The sequence below is a fragment of the Lissotriton helveticus genome, chromosome 4_1 (assembly GCF_964261635.1).
Source record: "Lissotriton helveticus chromosome 4_1, aLisHel1.1, whole genome shotgun sequence".
NCBI lineage: Eukaryota > Metazoa > Chordata > Amphibia > Caudata > Salamandridae > Lissotriton > Lissotriton helveticus.
In genome coordinates, this window is record NC_136063.1 from 363,489,384 (window position 1) to 363,514,343 (window position 24,960).

The window sequence follows — 24,960 nt, forward strand, 5'->3', positions numbered from 1 at the left end:
TCAATATGTGTCTTTCAATATATTCAATGACTAAGGTGATATGTGACTATACCCCCAGGGACCATAGTATCTGGGACAAGATCTGCAGTCAGTGTGGGTGTGCACCGAGGGATATTTATTTGGGCATAAGTAACATTGGACCCATCCACCCACATGCCCCCAGTCCCTGGTTGTTACTTGCCCTGTGGCTGATGTAGCTGGTCATGTTCAGCACTATCCTGTCCCTGGACTCCAACTACTGACTCTTCGTGGATGACCACGGTCACCTTTGCCTCCAAGGCATCCAGCTCCTCCTGCAGCGCTGGACTGCCACCTCCGGACTGCAGTGCTGCCTGGGGATTGTTGGACAGTTTTTGCTTGGTCTTGCGTTTAGATTCATGCCAGTGCTTCTTGCAGTCGGTCACTGTCCTCTTGACCTCAGCAACAGCATTCACCTTGGCTACGATTGACTGCCATATTGCATTTGTGGTCCCCAATGACACAGTGGAGCTGACAAACAGCTGGTGTTGTTTGTCTGTCACCTTCATAATCAGGATCTCATTGTCCTGCTAGCTGAACCTGTTTTTCCTCTTCCTCATCCCCTGTGTCTCTGGCTTGTTCTCCTGGCTGTTTGAGGTGTTAGGGGGGTTGTTCTTCCTGCATTACTGGGTCCAGCTTCCTCCATGATTCTTCTGCAATTTGTTTTTATGGTGTTTTGGGTTCTTCGTGGACTTTAGTTGATTTTCCCTCGAAACATGAAAAAAGTGGGGTCACGCTGATTAGCGTGCAGGTTCTGGGCTGCTGTGATGAGAAACTATCGCCATGCAGCATCTTATTGTAAATACGTCGGTACCATGGCAATAGTTTTCAGCGGTACCAAGCGGTAAGAAAATTACCGCTAACTAACGCTAACGTTAGTTAGCAGCAAATCTTGTACCTATACCCCCCTGTGGGTTTTTTTAGGTAGCAGTCTTCACGGTGTAGATCTCATTCTGATATGATGCCTTCATGTACAGTTGAGTTATGTTATGTTATTGGGGGTTTTATTGAGCGCTCAGCTACTCTGACAGAGTGTCCCGGCGCTATCAGACCATACACAGAATAACCCCAACAAGGAAGAGGGTTACTGAGAAAACGACCACGTTTTGAGCTCTTTCCTAAAGGACATTAAGTTCTCACTCTTTCTTAACGAGAGTGGCAGGGCATTCCAGGCCCGCGGCGCAAGATATTTAAAAGACTGACCCCCAATCCGGGCACGCCTAATTACTGGGATCGTGGCCAGTAACAATGAAGCTGACGTAAGGTTCTGGACGGGTGGTGAAAGTCAACTCTTTTCCTCAAATAGAGTGCACCGGTGCCATGGAGAGCCTTAAATGCGATGGTAAGGGCCTTGAACATAATGCGTTTCCGGATTGGCAGCCAATGAAGGGACTTCAACAGTCCTGCGGCATGGGATCTACGGCCGAGGCCAAAAATTTCCCGGGCAGCCGAATTCTGCACTACCTGCAAGCGTGATAGCAGGTACTCAGGCAGGCCAAGATAGAGTACATTAGCATAGTCTAGCCTTGATCCAACCAACGCTTGCACCGTGATTTTCCTATGGACAACAGAGAGGAAAGGAAGGAATTTCCTTAGCATTTTTAGTATCCCAAAACACTGTCCAACCAGACCCAGAATCTGTGGTTTGAATGAGAGACAATTGTCCACCTTGACTCCAAGATTCTTAGCCACCATAGTGTCAGCAGCAGGGGGATACATACCTGCTGGCCACCAGGAATTCCAACCGGGGTCCGGAGGGCAACCAAAGAAGAGGACCTCAGATTTGTCTGAGTTACATTTCAGCTGGTTAAGTTGAAACCAGTCAAAGACCGCACCCAGACAACACTTAATGCTCTCACCATCAAAGTCCGAGTTCCCTCCGCAGGTGAAGAGAAGCTGGGTGTCGTCGGCGTACGAGACAATCTGGGTGCCAAATGACTCCTCCAGTGCCGCAAGAGGGGACATATAGATGTTAAAAAGAGTGGGGCTCAAAATCGACCCCTGAGGAACTCCCACCTCCACGGGCGGCACTACGGCAGAGTACGGAGGAGCCCAGATTGTCTGTTGTCGGTTGGAGAGAAAGGACTCAAACCATCTGAACATTGTTCCCCGGACCCCAATCTCCAAGAGTCTTGTCAGGAGGTGGTCACGGCGATTCATCATTGCCATACTGGCGTATAGATACGTTAAATTCTTTCACTATATCTGATAGGGGGTCTAATACGGGTTTGGGATTGAGAGTTAATAGTAGTGGAGCTAGGATAGTACACTGCAACTCACATTGAACCATGAGGAGCACCTACCTATTTTGACCAGGTATCTATGCTTAAGAAGATAGAGCCAGATTAGTACTCGGTCACAAATGCCCATTCTGAATTCAAGCAATTCTAGCTTTCTGGCATGAACTGCTGTGTCGAACGCTGGCTGAATGATCCAGTAAAATCAGGAGGGAGAAGTCAACCTTGTCAACGATATGAACGATGTTGTAAAGCAATGTAAAGGCAGCTGTCATCATGGTGTAAGCAGGTCTGAAGCAAGATTAATATGTAGTGTGGAGATTCTTCTCATTGACAACTCCAAGAAGTACATATGACATTTAGAAGGTAATTTTTAGGTTTGGGTACAGACAGCTCATATTGTCCTCACAGACAAATATGCAAAGGGACTTATTTACAAGCCCCTTGCACCAGCGGTGCATCACTCCGTGTGCTGGCCCATATTTACAAGACCACGCAAAGTCACCCTGCGTGGCTTTATATGGTATTGTAAATATGGCCCCTTTTCATGCATCACTTTACTTGAAAGGGGCGTTTCATGGGTGCTAATTGGGTGTTCCATGGGTGTTCCTGTGGGTATTCTGCAATATCCATGGATTCTGATGCATACCCAGATTTACGAAATTGTAAATCTGGGAATGCTGCATTCTGCAGCACGCATAAAAAGAGAAAAACTCCATCAATTATTATTTTGGGGCGGGAAGGACAGCAGTAAAATACCTCACAAGTAGTTAGTTGCAGCTTGAATGCAGCCTTCCTGAGGTCACTTTTGAAGGACAAAAATGTATTAGTGACATGTTCATATGCAGATGCAGTACTACTGCTTCAGATTTGTTACAATGAGCAGTCATTTCATGTTGCAGACATTGCAGCACCATGCACACCTTCTATGCGTTACTTTCTATACAACTGTAGCAAAACACACAATTGAAACAAAAATACTACCAGCTCTATAACTACCAATTAGTTAAACATTAAACGTTTCTTTGAGCAAGGTTTTTGAATCATTCTATATCAAAAAGCATTGGATAATTCATAACCCTTTTTCACTTCTGCACAAAGTGCAATTGAATCCAGGTAAACACAGTATACAATGATTTCTTCTTAAAAGCTGATGGCACACTAAAGTGCCATCCTAACAGTAAAACCCCTGCAACAACAGAGTGAATTGATCTCGTAAAGTACACCGACACTTGGGAAAGCCAATAACACTTTACACATACACTCCAGTTCAACAAACGTTAAAGGCATTTTTTTCTATTGTAAACAAAATTAATTGGAAGTATGTATGATTGTGCAAAATTATTGTGATATGTAGACACTATTTAACTAAACACATTCATATTCTTCAGACAATGGATCAATAATAATACAAATGTGTTTAGTTAAATAATATGATAGTACTTGCTGAGGGATCACTTTTTAATTTCTCACAGAAGGTGTAAGTTATAATTATTTTTGAGAACAGGTACAAATTACATGTTTGGTTGCTAAAGAATTGTAATTTAAAATCCTCTTAATGGTAAAGTAAGATTTTAGTCACAATTCTGAAAATGCCACTTTTAGAAAGTTTATATTTTCTTCTCCTAACCATATGGTGCCTGCAGCATATGTATTCGATCACATGACATGGTGTAGTTGGCCTTTGTGTATTTCTCCCAGACACTGTCACAAAGGGGAACGAGGTATTGGCAGGATGGGCCATCCTGGCAGGATGGGAGAGGGAGGTCTGCACAGTCCCACTTACACTTCAAAGGAGCTGTCTCAGCACACACACAAATAGTTTCATACTAGCCTTTTGTGACTCCAGACAACCTGGGACAAGGGGCAGGACATTCCAAAACAATATGTTAGGGGAAAACGTTAGGAGTTTCTTCCACTTTACAGTAGGCATCAGGTATAACCCACACTTCAGTTCACTTCTGGACCTGTGAAGGACTCTGAGAGGATCACCCTGCTGCCTAAGATCTGCTGTGTACTTCAGAGGACTGCCCTGCTGCTCCAAGAGGGTGATCTGCTGTCTGAGGCCTGTCCTGTGCCCTCAGAGGACTGACCTATTTTGTATCCACTTTATTATCGCCAATTTGATAATAATGATGACACAGTGAAAAATGCATGTGTGGAATTTTGTTTTGTTGGTAAATATCAGGGGCCCCCTTTACTTGAACAACTGTAGAGTTGCAGTGTCAGCTACAAAGTGTTGCAGTGGTTTGCTTCTTTCTTGCAGAACAGCACCTTTCAGATGTCACTAAAACATTTTCAATCTCAGGTTTTTCAGCTGCAGCAAGAGGTGCCTCAGGGCTCCTCCTTTAGCTCTTAGCAGGCAAATGTTTTTTGATCTTAAAAACTCTCAAGAACATCCTTGGACTTCTTCTCTAATTCTAGGAACAAAGTAGTCCAAGCCCAGGTTATATCCAAAGGGGGTAATGGTGGCATAAGGAGTCGCACATCAGAATAGGAATACTTTTTGTGGTGTATGTAACAAGAAACATTTCGGGTACTATACAGCACTAGTTTTGATGCCACTCGAGGTATCAGAACACCCCACAATCTAGGGTGTTGTTGCAAGGGAATCGGAATAGATCCCTGTACTAAAGCTTAAATCGACAGTTGAACCCCGGCACTCCTATTGTGAATCATCTAATTTTTACTCATTTTAAGAGCTACAGTTATGCATACATTCCAAACAGACAGGTCTATACATTTGAGTTAATGCATATGTTTATAAACATTTCTACATGAAGAATAATATGGTCCGATGATGAAGAAATGAAGCAATACAACAGCCGATAGTAGAACAAGCCCATCAGTTCGTTCTACTTTCACTTTTAGGGTAAGCAAGCATTGCGCTCTGATCGTCATTTCCCGTTTAAAAAAAAATAACATCCTGGGACCGGTTTCAACCCAGATCTGTGACTTGGGGTGAGTGTTTGAAAAGTTTCATCGCTCTGTCCATCATCTCTTTGTGTTTGATGTGATTGCCCAAAGTTGGCAGGGTTTGACCAGGCGAGGGTCCCCCTGAAACAGGTCCCAGGATGCTTGTTTCTGGACCAAGGAAGGCCTGGCTTGGCAGTTCAAGCTGGACTGTTCCCATGAGGCACAGGGTCAAGACTGATTTGCATATAGCTTTATCTGAACTGGGGTGGCGGAGTGAGCTAAAGAACGATGATGGATTCAAGCCAGATCTGTGACTGAGGGTGAGTGTCTGAAACATTTCAGCGCTCCGTCCATCATCTCCTTCTGTTTGCTTTGTTTACCCTAAGTTGGCAGGGTTTGCCCAGATTTGGGTCCCTTGATCACTTTACCACTGAATTCAAGCTAGTCAGGCTGATGAGGGGTGTTACCCCAAAACTGGTCCCAGTATGCTTATTTCCAGTCCAGGGAAGACCTTGCTTGGCAGGTGGGGCTGGACTGTTTCCATGAGGCACAAGGTCAAGACTGATTTGCATATAGTTGGGTCTGAACTGGGATGGCAGAGTGAGCTAAAGAACAATGATGGATTCCACCCAGATCTGTTGCCGGGATTGGGTGTTTTAAAAGTTTCAGCGCTCCGTCCATCATCTCCTTGTGTTTGCTTTGTTTGTCCTAAGTTGGCAGTGTATGCCCAGACGTGGGTCCCTTGCTCACTTTGCTACTGGATTCAAGCTAGTCTGGCTGATAAGCGGTGTGAATAAACCAAAGATTAAAATGATGTTATAGTTAGTTTTAGTAGTAACCATATCCTACTTTACATTAAAAAAAATCAGAAATTCACTGAAAGAACCCAAAAGTTAAAGATACATTATAGTTACTTCAGTCAAATATAACTGGTGAATGTCAATAGTTCTTAGAATTTAAAACTTTAAATAATCACGTAACTATAATGTGACTTTAACTCTGTTTTTTCAGTGAATATATATATATTTCTTTCACTTAGATAAACATAGTTTAGAGTGGAGTTATATGTAATTAAGTAGCAAAGTTTTAACTTACATCAAAAAGACCTTAGAAATTCACTGAGAAATCAAAGGTTAAGGTGGAGATATTATAATATTAAATCCAATACTACAGTTTCAAAACCAAAAAAAACTGCCATTCACCATTTATACATAACTGACATAAGTATAACTGCACTGCCAAAGATGGCAGATGTTATCACTGATATGATAGGTGCAGTCATAAGCAGTACATCATAGTGAGTTATACTTACGTATAGACTACTCAAATATTCAACGACATAAACTGTGATGCTATACCATGGGTTTAATCCATCATCGTTCTTCAGCCCACTCTGCCACCCCAGTTCAGACATGGCTATATGCAAATCAGTCTGACCCTGTGCTTCATGGGAACAGTCCAGCCCGAACTGCCAAGCCATGCCTTTCCTGGACCGGAAACAAGCTTCCGAGGACCGGTTTCTGGCATTCCAGCCTTGCTTGAATCCAGTGGCAAAGTGAGCAAGGGACTCATGTCTGAGCATACCCTGCCACACTTAAGGCGGCCAAAAGCTGTACAAAAGGGGGTGGTAATGGACGGAGCATCTGAACTAATCAAACACTCACACCCAGTCAAAAGATCTGGGTTTAATCCATCACCGTTCTTTAGCCCACTCTGCCACCATAGTTCAGACATGGCTATATGCAAATCAGTCTGACCCTGTGCCTCATGGGAACAGTCCAGCCCGAACTGCCAAGCCATGCCTTCCCTGGACCTGAAACAAGCTTCCGAGGACCGGTTTCTGGCATTCCAGCCATCTTCAGCCCGGTTTGCTTGAATCCAGTGGCAAAGTGAGCAAGGGACTCAAGTCTGAGCATATCCTGCCACACTTATGGCAGGCAAAAACGGTACAAAAGGGGATGGTAATGGACGGAGCATCTGAACTAATCAAACACTCACACCCAGTCAAAAGATCTGGGTTTAATCCATCACCATTGGTCCAGATGTTCCATCCATCACCACCCCCTTTTGTACTGCTTTGGCCGCCATAAGTTTGGCAGGGTATGCTCAGATGTGAGTCCCTTGCTCACTTTGCCACTGGATTCAAGCAAGCCGGGCTGAAGAAGGCTATGATGCCAGAAACCGGTCCTCGGAAGCTTGTTTCCGGTCCAGGGAAGACATGGCTTGGCAGTTCGGGCTGGACTGTTCCCATGAGGCACAGGGTCAGACTGATTTGCATATAGCCATGTATGAACTGGGGTGGCAGAGTGGGCTAAAGAACAGTGATGGATTAAACCCAGATCTTTTGACTGGGTGTGAGTGTTTGATTGGTTCAGATGCTCCGTCCATCACCACCCCCTTTTGTACCGCTTTGGCCGCCATAAGTGTGGCAGGGTATGCTCAGACGTGAGTCCCTTGCTCACTTTGCCACTGGATTCAAGCAAGCCGGGCTGAAGAAGGCTGTGATGCCAGAAACCGGTCCTCGGAAGCTTGTTTCCGGTCCGGGAAAGACATGGCTTGGCAGTTCGGGCTGGACTGTTCCCATGAGGCACAGGGTCAGACTGATTTACATATAGCCATGTCTGAACTGGGGTGGCAGAGTGGGCTAAAGAACGGTGATGGATTAAACCCAGATCTTTTGACTGGGTGTGAGTGTTTGATTGGTTCAACTGGTCAACACCCCCACCCACTACGCCGGCCACACGCTTGATCCCGTCTTCTCTTCCAGCAAGTACATCACCTTCAGCCACGCCACCGGACTCCACGGGACCGACCACAGCTGCGTCCACTTCAGCTTCAAAAGATCCACGACCCACCACCACCCGCAACAGGTATCTCACAGGAATTGGAGCAAGATCACCGCAGACCAGCTCACCACCTCCCTCAGCCAGAGCCTACCCGCCAACACAACGGACCCCAGCGAAGCAGCCCGCAACTTCACACAGTGGCTGACCGCCTGCGCCGACGACCTCGCGCCACTAAAGAACCCTCCCAGCAGACCCTGAAACATGAAGGCATCCTGGTTCACCGACGACCTCAAGGACTCCAAGAAGACCTGCCGCACCCTCGAGAAAGCCTGGCTCCTCGACCGGACCACCGACAACATGACCGCCCTCAAACACGCTACCCGCAAGCACCACCAGCTCATCCGCGCCACCAAGAAGAAATCCCTGAAGGAACGACTGGACAACAACGCCCACGACAGCAAAGAGCTCTTCACTATTGTCAAGGAGTTCTCCAACCCCAGCACCGGCACCAACGACATCACTCCGTCACAAGACCTCTGCGACTCCCTCGCCTCATTCTTCCACCGCAAGATCGCCGACATCCACAACAGCTTCGGCACCCCACCCACGCACCCAACCGGCGAACCAACGCCCCCCACCGCCACCCTGCGCACCTGGACCACGGTGACCACCAAAGACACAGCCCGCACGATGAACACCATCCACTCCGGATCACCGACCGACCCCTGCCAACACCACGTCTTCAACAAGGCCGACTCCACCATCGCACCCCAACTCCGGAACATCATCAACGCCTCCTTCAACACCGCCACCTTCTTGGAGAGCTGGAAGCACGCCGAGATCAGTGCCCTCCTGAAGAAAACTACAGCGGACCCCACCGATCTCAAAAACTTCCGCCCCCTTTCACTCCTCCCTTTTCCTGCTAAAGTCATCGAGAAGATCGTCAACAGACAGCTGACCGCCTTCCTCGAGACGAACGGATCCCTCGACCCCTCGCAGTCCGGCTTCAGAGCCAACCACAGCACCGAGACCGCCCTCATCGCAGCCACCTACGACATCCGGACCCTGCTCGACAAGGGGGAAACAGTGGCCCTCATCCTCCTGGACCTCTCCGCTGCGTTCGACACAGTCTGCCACCGCACCCTAGTCCAGCGCCTCAGCAACATCGGTATCCAAGAGAAGGCACTGGAGTGGATCATCTCGTTCCTCGCCGGAAGAACACAAAGAGTCCGCCTCCCCCCGTTTTGCTCCGAGGCCACCGAAGTCATCTGCGGCGTCCCGCAAGGATCGTCACTCAGCCCCACCCTCTTCAACATCTACATGAAACCTCTCGCAGCCATCGCACGCCAGCACAACCTCAACATCATCTCTTACGCCGACGACACCCAGCTGATCCTCTCCCTCACCAGAGACCCCGACACCGCCAGAACCTGCCTACACGAAGGGATGAAAGACGTCGCAGAGTGGATGAAGGACAGCCACCTGAAACTGAACTCGGACAAGACGGAAGTCCTCATCCTGGGATCTTCGCCCTCCGCCTGGGACGACTCCTGGTGGCCCCCAGCCCTGGGCACCGCACCCAAGCCAACCGACCACGCACGCAACCTGGGCTTCATCCTGGACCCCTCCCTCTCGATGACCAGACAAGTCAACGCCGTCTCCTCATCGTGCTTCAACACCCTGCGTATGCTTCGCAAGATCTTCCGCTGGATCCCGACCGAGACCAGGAAGACTGTCACCCAGGCACTCGTCACCAGCCGACTGGATTAAGGAAACGCCCTCTACGCCGGAACCACAGCCAAGCTACAGAAAAGACTCCAGCGCATCCAGAACGCCTCCGCCCGACTCATCCTGGATGTCCCCCGACGCAGCCACATCTCCAGCCACCTGAGGAACCTGCACTGGCTCCCCGTCGACAAGAGGATCACGTTCCGGCTCCTCACCCACGCACACAAGTCTCTCCACGACCTGGGACCCAAGTACCTCAACGACCGCCTGACCTTCTACATGCCCACCCGCCAGCTACGGTCCACCAGCCTCGCCCTCGCAGCCGTACCACGCATCCGAAGAGCCACCGCCGGAGGAAGATCCTTCTCTTACCTGGCTGCCAAGACTTGGAACTCCCTCCCCATCCACCTTCGGCTGACCCAGGACCATCTCGCCTTCAGGAAACAACTCAAGACCTGGCTGTTCGAGCAGTAGCATACCCCTCCCCCCAAGCGCCTTGAAACCCTCCCGGGTGAGTAGTGCGCTATACAAATAGCATGATTGATTGATTGATTGATTGATTGATTGATAGTGTTTGATTGGTTCAGATGCTCCGTCCATCACCACCCCCTTTTGTACCGCTTTAGCCGCCATAAGTGTGGCAGGGTATGCTCAGACGTGAGTCCCTTGCTCACTTTGCCACTGTATTCAAGCAAGGCGGGCTGAAGAAGGCTGTGATGCCAGAAACCGGTCCTCGGAAGCTTGTTTCCAGTCCAGGGAAGACATGGCTTGGCAGTTCGGGCTGGACTGGTCCTATGAGGCACAGGGTCAGACTGATTTGCATATAGCCATGTCTGAACTGGGGTGGCAGAGTGGGCTAAAGAACGGTGATGGATTAAACACAGATCTTTTGACTGGGTGTGAGTGTTTGATTGGTTCAGATGTTCCGTCCATCACCACCCCCTTTTGTACCGCTTTGGCCGCCATAAGTGTGGCAGGGTATGCTCAGACGTGAGTCCCTTGCTCACTTTGCCACTGGATTCAAGCAAGCCGGGCTGAAGAAGGCTGTGATGCCAGAAACCGGTCCTCGGAAGCTTGTTTCCGGTCCAGGGAAGACATGGCTTGGCAGTTCGGGCTGGACTGTTCCCATGAGGCACAGGGTCAGACTGATTTGCATATAGCCATGTCTGAACTGGGGTGGCAGAGTGGGCTAAAGAACGGTGATGGATTAAACCCAGATATTTTTACTGAGTGTGAGTGTTTGATTGGTTCTGATGCTCCGTCCATCACCACCCCCTTTTGTACCGCTGGGACGTGATAGAGGCACTATTGGGTGAGACAGGAGAGACTGGACCTATTTTAGCAATATATAGTTTGCCATTTGCCTCTGCTCTCCTCTCCTCATCTGCTCCTTATTGCAGTGTGCTGGGATGACTTTCCCTTCCAATACTCCATATATTACATCAAAGGATGATTAATAAGTTTAAGATGGCATAGGGTGATTGGACATTTCCTCAATTATCATCTCTGTGGTTTAGATAAGAACCTTTTTAATCTTTACTCTTACATTCTCTGTGGGGATTGTTATGGACCACAGTTTGGGTGGGGCTGGTTTGAGGGATTTCAAGTGCTTGCCTTATTCTTTCACTGTTTTTGCTGTTTTCTAGTTACTGGCAATACATTTGGCTCAGATATGATCCTCCCTTCTATATAGTACATTGATTGGGCATAAGGCTCCTCCTGACCCTCCACACAGATTTTGAGCACTGTCCTAGATCATCAATAGACTCAATGGACTCAACAATAGGCTTGAGAGAGTGGCTATCATGCAGTTTTCTAACAGACCCCCCCACCCTAATGCTAATGTACTCAAATATTTTGGGTGCTAAGTGCCTTTCCTTTAGTTATAGACTCAGTTATTCACTGGCTTCTGTGAGGCCTTTGTTATGAATTTAAGAGAGGTGACTTTAGTAAATAATTTCCCTCCACCAACTTATTTGTGTACACAAAGTTAGGATATGAAATGTGCATGCACTCTGGAAGGTAGATCATGGACGCTCTTCTGAATTTGCAGCTCTCTTCATTGTAAATATACTATATTAAATGGACTTGGTGCATGCCCGATAAAGATGTCGCAAGAGTTCATGATCATTAGCAGCAATCTATAAAATCATAATTCACAACCGTGAACTATGTATGAGGTTCCTGACCTGTGCCAATCTTCCAAGATCATGGAATGCAAAGCTCCGCTCGGATTGCGTGAAGTAAGGTTCTCTTGGAGCCCTCAAACTTGGGAATATAACTATTTCTTGGTGCTGCATCACACTTCCCACATGCCTTTTTGCACCCATCTCTGATGTGTCCTTAGTGCAAAAGTCCATATTTTGCCATGTAGTATAATCAGACCACCCACCATTAGGCCTCTTTGTTGGACACCACTGTGAGGTGCAACATAGCATTTGGTGCCCAAATGCCTGATAACTGACTGATACCACCTTAGTGACAAATATCAGTATAAAGGCAGAGATTTATTTCAAAGTAAACCTTTGGGGGGACTTCTAAGTCCATGGGTATGCGTTCTCCTACTTTTGAAACCAAGTGAGATGCAAGCGGAACACAAATGTCAATTTGAAGAATGAGCTCCACCTGGAGTGACTTTACACTGGCCTGTGATGAGCCAGTGCTACCTGATAGATGTACCCCACTTTGAACTGAACTGCGGCAGAGTGACATGAGTGTACTCACAATGTCTCACTGCAAATGTATATTAATAAAGCATTAGCATTGCTTTTTAGATCACGTAATGGAACAATACAGGGCAGACATACTTTAAGATGTGCACTTACTCTGGGACCTTAGTTAGTGGAGCTGTGACTATCGCCAATTTCAGATTTGTACATGGACCTATATAAGGTGTAGCCATGGACAGATGTGATAGCCCACAATGAATTAGTAAACAATGATGCCAGAGTAGTGCCAGGTCAGATGCCTGCTTCTTCCTGAAGTTGGAGTATACCCCAGGGTCAAATGGCATCCCACTTAAAACGGTCTAATACATGGCATTGATCATGATATTGTATTTAGGCACAATGATCAATAAAGTTGTTCAGGAACATACCTTTGCAATTACGACATCCATATTGCTACTATCGCAGTTATGACTAATCTGGAATGTCTCACTTGCAGATGTAATACATGTGCCACCAGTAACAGATGTAATTCCTAACAGCCCAATCAAAATTGAGGCTAAAGTCCTGACAGAGGTCCTGGTCTAATGGTTGGTTATGGTGATTTTCTCTTTGATCCACAAAGAACAAAATTACTTTATGTCTCTGCATGGATGAAGGCAAAACCGATGTTGAGTGCACATTGGTCTGGAGCAGGTGAACAACTTGGATAGACACTCTGCCATTGTTTTACCTGATTTTGAAATAACCTTCGATTCTCTACCTTGGTAATTCCTAGTTTTTGTGCGAATTAACTTATTGACTTGTTTCTTGACATATTTCATCCACCTGAATACCAACACTATCATTCAAGTGTCAGAGAATAGTGTTGTCTTGGATCTATTTTGAAAGAGATGTGAGTATAGAAGGGATTCCCTTTGTATCCTCTCCTCTTCTACCTCACAATTAAACCTCTTGCAGCTTGGATCTGACATTACTGTCTTGTCCAAGATTTTAAATGGCTTTAATGACAACATTTTCCCATATGCAAATGACTTGCTACAGTTTACTATTTTAGATATTCCCACGCTGGACAGGCTAGCACATGATGGAAATTCTAGATATATTTGGGAGAGCCTTGGGATTAGTGGTTAATGTTGTTAAATCAAGGATATAGTTGGTTCAATGGTTCACTGTTGCAGTCAACTGTCAATTATACCTATGGGTGTCCATAGACATTTTTAAATAGTAGGGTATACATATCACAGCAGATGTGCAAAAATGCCAGAGGTTAATTTGCTACTCGTCTTGGCCACCTTGCTTACATGACCTTTTAGGTTAGAACTCATTCTCCTAATCTCCATTTTGAGTAGTTTAACCCTTTTGAAGATGGCTTCCTACCCCTGACTAATCTATGTCCTCCACAACTATCCCTGAAAAATGCACATGCATACAGTTTCCCTTTGGCCTTCAATTAATATGACAAGTTTGTTTATAATGGCGGGCTATCTACAGAAGACATGCAGCTGAACTATTACGCATCGCAACTCATTGTACTAAATGACTGACTTTTCAGAAGTAGTGTGGTCACAGGTATATGTCTGGAGCTTGCTAACTTCATGGACATGAATTTGGGGTCCATGATTTACTGTGTTGAATACATGTTTGCAAGGGACTCATTGGCACATGGTGGGCACACATAACTAGCCTTCCTAGGCCAGGCAGTGGGATCACATATACTTATCAAGCTGTAAGATTTCAGGAAACAGCAGCACAAAGTACTTTTCATCCCAGAATGTGAATGTGTAACTACATAAATGCCAAATCAACACATGTGTCCAACAGCAACATGTACTTGAAGCCCAAAAGTCAAACCCGACAGCACAAATGAAGTTCAGACCACTTGAAGCCATTCTGCTCTTTGGCCTGCTGGTGTCTAAGTGCGTACTCCAAGTATATTACACCCTGGTCTTTAATCATCTATCTAGATAGGCTTGATGAAATGAGACCAAGTTCATCTTAATATCCTAATTAAAAATTAAAAGCATTAAGCTAAGATGGTCACTCGAGAGCTGTCAATTTCCACTATATTGTGCCTGATCCAATTTGAATATTTCCACAGGTACGCTTATCACCAGATCAGTTTGGAGGATGGTTGATCGCTTCCCTTAACTGTTGTCGGTGTTATATTTATACTTTGGATTTCTGACAGGAATTTGCCCTCTTACTGGCCTAGGATTTCTACTTGCTGAAAGAGATATGACCAAATATTGGTGGTCAGCTACTGCCCTACCCCTACAGGAATGGTTGTCAGTAATGAACAGGTGTTTCCTACTGAAAGAGCCGTTATACTTGGCAAGGGGATGGCTGCACAAACATTTCAAGTTCTTCATATAATGGTGGAAGCATTTTCAGATCACTGTATGATATGCCCTGTAATGGGTTTGTAATTTTGGTTACTCCTTCTGTCTCAACAACTGTGGTCATGCCATATCCTTGAACTCCATCATCAAGGAACTTGCCAAACCCTGCAGTGAAACAACAGACATTCTGCCCTCCCAAGACATCTGCAACAGACTCAGCAACTTCTTCCACCTCAAGATTAACATGATCTATGACAATTTCACCAAACAAGACCTCCTCACCGCTCCAGCTCCTCCTCCATGCGACGCAGCCAACAACGCCCCTGCACAAATGGACCCCACTCACTGCAGAAGATATCTTGAAGACGATGAAAAGCATCCACTATGGAGTACCCTCAGACCCTTGCCTATACCACATCTTCCACAAAGCCACCTCTGCCATCGCACCCAAGTACGTCAGACGATCAACGGTTCTGTTGAGACCGCCACTTTCCCCGATGACTGGGAACACGCCAAAGTCAACCCCTTCCTGAAGTAACCCTCCACAGACCCGACGGACCTCAAGAACTTCAGGCCCATCTCCCTACTTCCTTTTGCTGCTAAGATCCTCGAAAAGGCCATCAACACCCAGCTAGCAAACATCATCGAAGCTAAATATGTCTTGGACATGTCCCAATCCGGATCCTGCAGCACTCACAACACTTAGACTGCCCTATTGACTACTACTGATGACATATGCTCCCTCCACAACCATGGGGAAACAGCACACCTCATCCTCCTGGACCTCTCAGCTGCCTTCAATACAGTCTCCCACCATACTCTATGACGCTGGCATCTGGGGCAAGGCCCTTGACTGGATATGCTCCTTCCTCAGCAGCAGAACTGAGCGGTTCAGACTCCCTCCCTACATCTCGGAACTGACAGATACCTATTGTGGAGTGATCCAGGGCTCCTCCCTCAGCCTAACCCTCTTCATTGTCTACATGGCCCCCTCGCAACCATTGTCAGGAAGCGAGGTCTCAGCATTGTCTCCTACACCAATGACACCCAGCTTATCCTCTCCTTCACCAACGACCCCAACATCACCAAACACAACTTCCAAGAAGGGATGAAAGCAGTCACCAACTGGATGAAGAACAGCTGCCTGAAACTCAACTCTGAGAAAACAGAAGTCCTGATCTTTGGCACCAAACCCTCCGCATTGGATGACTCATGCTGGTCCCCTGCCCTCATAAACCACCCCACCCCGATGGACCACGCTCAAAACCTCTGCATCATACTCGACTAATCGCTCACAATGAACCGATAGATCAATGCAGTATCCTCTACCTGCTTCAACCACCTCTGCATGCTTCGAAAGCCATTCAGATGGATCTCATCAGAATCCAGAAAAACTGTCACACACTCTTTGATCAGCAGCAGACTGGACTGGGGCAATGCTTTCTAAGCCAAAATGCACAAGAAACTCCTTCGCAAACTCCAGACCGTCTAGAACGCCGCAGCCAGACTGATCATCGATATCCCCCGTCACAGTCACATCACCCAATACCTCCGTAACCTTCACTGGCTCACATTTAAAAAGAGAATAACCTTCAAACTCCTCACCAACGCATACAAGGCCCTTCACAAAACTGGACCTAATTACCTGAACAACCGCCTCTCACTCCACGCACTCAAAAGACACCTCCGATCAGTTAATCTCCCTCTGGTCACTGTTCTATGCATCTACAAGACCAGAACAAGAGGAAAGACCTTCTCATACCTCTCAGCCAAGGGCTGGAATGACCTCCCCTTCCCCTCCAGCAAGTTCCCACATTGCCCCTGTTCAGTAAGGACCTCAATCCCTGGCTCTTTGGATGGCCCCAGCACTCAACTGCCACTCCCCCCAGCACCATGAGACCCTCAAGGGTGAGTAGTGTGCTTTACAAACCCTGATTGATTGATTGATTTCCTATCCTATGGGAGAAACCGGCAGTACAAGTTGACTTCTGACTGTACTGTGGATTACTCTCATGGGGAGCAAAAGGACCAGCATCACTCCAGTGGAAAACCCTGGTTTTCAGGTGCGTTGTTGACAGAAAGTCAAGCCACAACAATAAAAAACTAGGCCAGGGAGTGAAATTCCACTCAACTTATGAAGTTTGCAGAGTTTTTTCCCCCTCCGTGCTCAGCGAAGCACATGGAGTTCTAAAAAACAAACAAAGAAAATCTTACTCCAGACCTCTTCCCACCAAGATTACTCAACACGGGTGTTTGTGATTGGTCACTACCGCTTTAGTTGAGAACTCTTTCTTTCACACTGAAGAAGCTGCCGCTCAAATAGAACATCTACTTGAGCAACAGAAAGAAGCAGCACCCTCTTGCACATGCGTGATTCCATTCAAGTTGTATTGTGTGTCGTAACATACTCCTCTGCTTGTGGAACTCTGCATAGCGCAGTGGAGTTTTTTTGGCCTGGATATCCATGAACTCCACCCAGGCCTACTGTTAGAAATGGGGGTCTCTAGTTTCCATGGTTTGCACCTTTGTCAAGTAGGGACCCTTGCTTCTAGTCTGGGTAAGGGAGTTGCACCCTTTGACAACCCCTGCTCACCCCCTTGGTAGCTTGGCACAAGCAGACATGGTTATCTCAGAGGCAGTGTGTAAAGCATTTGTTCACACGTACAGTAATACAGTGAAAACACTACAAATGGACACCTCACCAGTTTAGAAAAATAAGACCTCTTTTTCTAAACCAAACAAGACCAAAACATCAAAATTCCTCTAAACATACATTCAGATCTCCCCAAGAATAGATTATTCACACAAATAAGGCTTATTGTAACAAATAACTCCACCTGTAGCAATTGAAACGTCTAGACAGATGAAAATCCCAAAGTACGGCACCGACCGTGAAGTGTCAAACGGACCCCAAAGAACAGTACCTTGGCAAACAATAAAAACAAAGTCATTGCAAGGCACCGGGAAGGTGATGCTTCACTGGTGTCAGGTATCGTTGTTTCCTTGCGACCACAGGGGAGGTGAGGCATCGCTTCCTTACTTTGAAGCGGAGGAGCTGAAGCGTCGGTTTCTTACTGTTGCCGGGTAGATGACATCATGGTGGTGTTGAGGCATTTATTCCTTATGACGATGTGGGGTTGATAGATTCGGGAAGTCACCCATATCAGCTATTGGCTTTGCGATGATCAAGGTCTAGCGTCGGTGAAGTCAGGGCTGTGGTGCGAGTAGGGGAGGTGCATTGTAAGCGTCATGAGTGGTGCTCTTGGCTTTGGCAGCAGCATTAGTGATGGCTTAGGAGTCGATACGGTGCGAGGAGTCGATTCTCTACCTTGGTAATTCCTAGTTTTTGTGCGAATTAACTTATTGACTTGTTTCTTGACATATTTCATCCACCTGAATACCAACACTATCATTCAAGTGTCAGAGAATAGTGTTGTCTTGGATCTATTTTGAAAGAGATGTGAGTATAGAAGGGATTCCCTTTGTATCCTCTCCTCTTCTACCTCACAATTAAACCTCTTGCAGCTTGGATCTGACATTACTGTCTTGTCCAAGATTTTAAATGGCTTTATTGACAACATTTTCCCATATGCAAATGACTTGCTACAGTTTACTATTTTAGATATTCCCACGCTGGACAGGGGGGACACTTACCGGATTGAAGGGGGGAGGCGAGGAGGCCCCCACTGCTGCCGCCACCGCCGGGAGTCTTTTCTTGCTGTTTACAGCGCCGCCGCCCCGGAACTACCTTTCCCGGCAGCCTCAGCGGCGGCGCTGCATCGCCACATCACAAGTGCGCCAGGAGGCGCCTTAAAGCTGCGCTCTGCTCGGCGGAGCGGGGGGACACTTACCGGATTGAAGGGGGGAGGCGAGGAGGCCCCCACTTCTGCCGCCACCGCCGGGAGTCTTTTCTTTCTGTTTACAGCGCCGCCGCCCCGGAACTACCTTTCCCGGCAGCCTCAGCGGCGGCGCTGCATCGCCACATCACAAGTGCGCCAGGAGGCGCCTTAAAGCTGCGCTCTGCTCGGCGGAGCGGGGGGACACTTACTGGATTGAAGGGGGGAGGCGAGGAGGCCCCCACTGCTGCCGCCACCGCCGGGAGTCTTTTCTTGCTGTTTACAGCGCCGCCGCCCCGGAACTACCTTTCCCGGCAGCCTCAGCGGCGGCACTGCATCGCCACATCACAAGTGCGTCAGGAGACGCCTTAAAGCTGCGCTCTGCTCGGCGGAGCGGGGGGACACTTACCGGATTGAAGGGGGTAGGCGAGGAGGCCCCCACTGCTGCCGCCGGGAGTCTTTTCTTGCTGTTTACAGCGCCGCCGCCCCGGAACTACCTTTCCCGGCAGCCTCAGCGGCGGCGCTGCATCGCCACATCACAAGTGCGCCAGGAGGCGCCTTAAAGCTGCGCTCTGCTCGGCGGAGCGGGGGGACACTTACCGGATTGAAGGGGGGAGGCGAGGAGGCCCCCACTGCTGCCGCCACCGCCGGGAGTCTTTTCTTGCTGTTTACAGCGCCGCCGCCCCGGAACTACCCTTCCCGGCAGCCTCAGCGGCGGCGCTGCATCGCCACATCACAAGTGCGCCAGGAGGCGCCTTAAAGCTGCGCTCTGCTCCGCCTCGCGGGAAGCCGGGCGAAGCCCGGGCAAAGGGCGGGCCCTCTACGGCCCTCAGCGGCACGAGAAGGACGGGGATGGGCCAGACCCCTTGACGTTTCTGCTAAAGAAGGTACAGTGCCCATTCTCGTTTGTAGAAGATGTACGGACATCTTGTTTTATCAACTTAGCCACATTACATAAAGTATGACTTCCAAGGGGGCCTATCCAATCTTCTTTCAAAAAGGTCGCCCGGGCCAGGAATTGGACACGTTCACTCAGAGTCATCTGATTAGTGATACAGATTCTGATGACTGTCGTCTACTCCTAGACCCAATTCAAACCCTCCCACAATCCTCTGTCAGGACAGAAAAAGTGTCTTATTGGGAGGAATTAAATGCTTTGTGCGGGACAAATTTTATCCCAGTTTTAGCCCCTTCCCCCGTAAAAGGCTCTACTACCGACCCTCGCGCAGATAAACATTGTGAGTCACCCCCATCACCCAAGGAGGATAGCAGCCAAACTATTGGACCTACACGGGGCCTTTGTGCAAAAAGGAAGCACGATGTAACAGACTGTACTGATCCCTTATCGCTCGCCATTAATCCTATCCCATCCAAGGTGCACACTGGAACGTTAGAGGACGAAGCAGCATCCTCCCACCTACAACTATTGCCCCACTTCGAATTGATGTTAAGATCTGTACTATCTCCCTTGCTTGAACAAATCAACATCTTAGGGGATAGGTTGACAAGCGTAGAGGCTATTATTAAAGCCAATTCTTTTCCACCTGCTAAGATTGTTATACCTAACTGTTCCACTTTTCCTACTGTCCCCAAAGTGCCTCTCACTACAAAAACTGTCCCAACTGTAAGTCAATCTCACAACTGTGTACCTAATACCGTTACTAAAACTGCCCATACATCTCTACGACCTCCTAAGAGAAAATCTCCAATTGCCACCAAAATTCCTCGTAAACCAGTGTTATCTAATTCTTCTGCTACTAGAGCAGAACTTAACAGAGCAGCTTGTATAAATTTGCCTCCAGAAGCAGCACCCTTTGTTCTTGTTCTTGCAGGAGTACCTCCACCTACCCACGGGAAACTTGAAAGCCATCAGGACCTATTTCATAAAGTCCGGTTTTGGCTATCAAAAAATAGACCACTCCCACCCAATAAAAACAGTGGCATTCTGAGCGTCAGAAGGGTGGGCTGGCTGGGGTCATCAGCTTAAGAAATTCCCAGGGACCTAATTCTAGTTAAATTTAGGGACAGGCACGCAGTCCCCTATTTACGATCCTCCAAGCCCCATGAAAAAGATGGCTCCATTTCCGTTTGGGATCTTTATGATTTTTACCCGAATACCCCACCCATCCCCTCACCAAGATCAACAGCCCCACGCAATTATCTGTTAGGAAGGGATTCTATCAATTATCAACTCTCCTACCCCTATTAGATCAGCTCTAGTTATGAGAAACCGGTAGTAAATGTTTATGGAAATTAGTATCATGTAAAATATGTACCGTGCTTTTTATTGTAGCTTGCATTTTTATTGATGTATACTTTTATGATTTCTATGCGGAATCGAAATAAAGTTATATTTGATTTGATTTGACTTGCTACAGTTTACTATTTTAGATATTCCCACGCTGGACAGGCTAGCACATGATGGAAATTCTAGATATATTTGGGAGAGCCTTGGGATTAGTGGTTAATGTTGTTAAATCAAGGATATAGTTGGTTCAATGGGGCACTGTTGCAGTCAACTGTCAATTATACCTATGGGTGTCCATAGACATTTTTAAATAGTAGGGTATACATATCACAGCAGATGTGCAAAAATGCCAGAGGTTAATTTGCTACCCGTCTTGGCCACCTTGCTTACATGACCTTTTAGGTTAGAACTCATTCTCCTAATCTCTATTTTGAGTAGTTTAACCCTTTTGAAGATGGTTGTTCACACGTACAGTAATACAGTGAAAACACTACAAATGGACACCTCAACATGAGTGGTGCTCTTGGCTTTGGCAGCAGCATTAGTGATGGCTTAGGAGTCGATACGGTGCGGGGTCGGCAGGCATTGCGGCTACGGTGCAAGTCGGGCAGTACATCGTGAACTTCACGAGCGATGCCCTCAGCTTTGGTGCAGGTCATGGCATCGCTCCCCGGTTTCAGTGTTGATATTTCCATCTGTTGGAGCTGTAACTGATGTTCCAGGTGCAGGAAGACATAGGGGATGAAATCTTTGTGTCCCTGACACTTCAGAGTATAATGTTTCATACAGGTACTCAGGTAGTGAATACACCTTTCACCTACATTTCCCGTGCCTTACACTACATAACGGTTCTTCGTACTGACCTTTAACCTAGTTACAGTAATGCCTACATGACATGGGGTTTTCTCCGATAACGAGCCTCATTCATTAAGCATGATGATTCTTGGTATCTCAGCAGGACTACAATCTCCTGCATAATAACTATGTAATAGGATCATTCCTTCCGTCATCCTAGCCCGACATGACACAGCAAGGCATATCCCGGAGGGTACCTCTTTGGGTATATAAACACCATATCTCTGCTGAGACAGGCAGAGGAGAAAAGGACTTCCATTCTGAAACATTTCTGCACACAGACAATCCAGCGCGCAGTGGTCCGACATCCCTCAGGGAGTTTTCATCTCGAGACCAAAACGAGCTCCCACAGTCTCTCAATAGAGGTAATCGAGTTGGCTTTATCCTGCAGGGATTCTTGGCTCTATACCTATTTATATGCTAGGTACACTTAGGTAAATATAGTTACGGTCACATCGTAGGAGTACGCATAAATACTGCCATGTGTTTTTATACTTGCCTGTATTCATTGTTTTAGAACTATGGTAGTAATCTACCATCCTTTTACTCTATTGGTGCTTACCATCATTTATATCTGTTTCTGTCGTATGGTTATATCAGCACACCTATTTTACATTAGAATGATGCTGGATCAATAAATACTATTTGGAAACGTCCCCATCATTTATTCTGTGTATTACTCTGAGACAAAGTAATCATAAGTGACTGAGTGAAAAGTACTGTACTGTTTCCACGATCCCTAAAGGGACAGAGTTGTCTTGTTCGATAGTTGCAAAGAACTATTCTCTCCTTGATAAGATGAGTTTATAGTGGTACTGTGAGCTAGCTGGTATACAGGCGAGCATACGCAGTGGTGGTATCTGGAATCAGTTTGGACACCAATCCCACAGTGTATGTTGTCTAAACAGGCAGATGGGGTTTCCAGGGGCCCCAGCTTACGCTTATACGTTCATGGCTCAGTTTGAAAACGACAACATTTACAATCAAGAGATATGGAGTCGTAAATTGGTATTCTATGTAAGATTCACAGACGACATTTTCCTTATCTGGAACAACACGAAAGATCTATTGGAAGAAGCCATTCTGGAATTGAACAACAAACATGAGAGGATTAAATTTACGCATGCCATAAGTCAACAGAGCATCAATTATCCAGACGTCTTGATCAACTTTGACAATAACAAGCTTGAGACGCCAGTCTTCACGAAAGCTACAGATAGAAACAACTTGCTATTGCACTCAAGCTTTCATCCACCATCGCTGATCAGAAATCTACCGTACTCTCAGATGCTGAGAGTCAAACGCATAACTTCTAACAACATCACTTTATCAGAGGCATTACAAAAGCAACAAGTTAAATTTATTGAGAGAGGTTATCCTTCGGACATTTTGACTACAGCATTGAACAAAACTCGAGCTAAAGAACGGGAGACGTTACTTACTCCCAAAGTCAAAAGCTCATCTAAGCGACATGTCTTTATATCAAAGTTTTCCACAAGGTCACAAGCAATCAAAGGTATCATCAAATCAAGATGGGAATTATTAAGACAAGAACCAGATTTTAAGGGTCCATTTGATTAAGAACCATTATTTGCGTACACTCGCAGTAAAAATATCAAGGATATTTTGACAGTGAAAATGGAAACTAAACAACAATTCCAGGGTATGCGCAAGTGTTTCAATTGCGTGCATTGCAATAATGTGATAACCGGTAACACACTACATCACCCATACTCAGGCAAAGCAATCTCGCTGAGGTATAACGGGGACTGTAACTCATCCAATGTAATTTACACGATAAAATGTCCTTGTGGATTACTTTACGTTGGCAAAACCTCTAGAAAACTGAAAATACGTATCACAGAACACAAAAGCACGTTTCGGACCAAATCAACTAAATCCTACTTTTCTTCTCACTGGTTAGATCACCAACACACTAACGCACAAATGAGATTTACAATTTTGGAATCACTAACCCTACGACCAGATCAGAATTATGAGCTGTTGTTGGCACAAAGAGAGGCTCGGTGGATTAAGTTTCTGCAAACGTTGGTCCCGGGAGGGCTTAATGATAGGATTGAACTGCAATGTTTTCTGTGAAATTTCTCTTTCAACTCACTAGTTTTGTAAATGTGTCAATCTCTTGGTCAAATTAACTATCTACTTATTTTTCACTTTTTAAGCACTGTTCGCTCTCATAACATTCATTGTTTTGACTATTCTGTTTTTCATGCTATCTACTTTTCTTTTGATTAATTTTTGGTTCAGGTGCGTCACTTGATCGAGCACGACTAATAGGCACCTCCTCTGGTGGAGTTACATACAGCATAGCACATTCTCCCGGCGGAGTCTTATGTAGTGCTACACTAGTCATACAGGTTTTAGACGTCAGTGAAATCCCGCAAACATTGTCAGATGTTGACAGTTATCTATTTGTCAGTTTATTTTCCAACCACAGTGCTCCAGCAAGCGGTGACATTTTCCCTTCACATGAAATTTTTTTCTTCAATTAGATTCAATCATTCATGCACTAAAGGTTTGTTCGCTCACATGCTTAAGACGCATGATGGCGAGGCTCACCACTACTTTCACATTCACTTTTATCACTGCCAAGTGCGCAGCTATGTGTTTAACGTAGACGTAGATCGGCTTATTAGCAAAGTTGTGTTCGCTACACCACTCCAATATGACGCATTTAGACAGTCTTATTTTTATGTCCATTATAGCCGCGTAGCGCCGCTTTTGTATAAGTCAGTGGGTTTTCACTCGGGTCTTGCACATACTTTTGGTAAGCCACGCCGTAGATTCAAGGAACATTTTTCATTTAAAATGGTAAGCTTGCCCCTAGCTTTTCCGGATTTCATAAAATCAATATGACATGTCTGGCGTCGTGGGGCGCAGACTTAAGGCTTTCTTACATTTTTTAGATGGAGTCTTGCACAATGGATTTATTCGCTTGAACAGATACGGAGTCTCTGACTAGCCGAGTGCAGCAGCACACGGTGAGTTTTTCTCTACATGTAGAAAGTGTGAACATTTAACTAAGGCTTTTCGTAGATTCAAGGCACAATGAAGAATCACAACATTAAAACGTGGTTGGGTTTTACGCTCTTTTTCAGATTTTCTCCAAGTGCAGTGCCTCGAGAGACATTAACCCTTAAATCAGACTCAGAAAATGACCTTCAGTGTCGCGGTTCTTACACTTGTTGGGTACAGTTACATTTGGTGAGTTCTCTTATCGTGCAGTACTACAAGTGTGCCACAATGGCTTATCATAGGTTATAGTCTATGCTGCATGTCATGATATTGAGGGTAGGTGTGTTTTCTC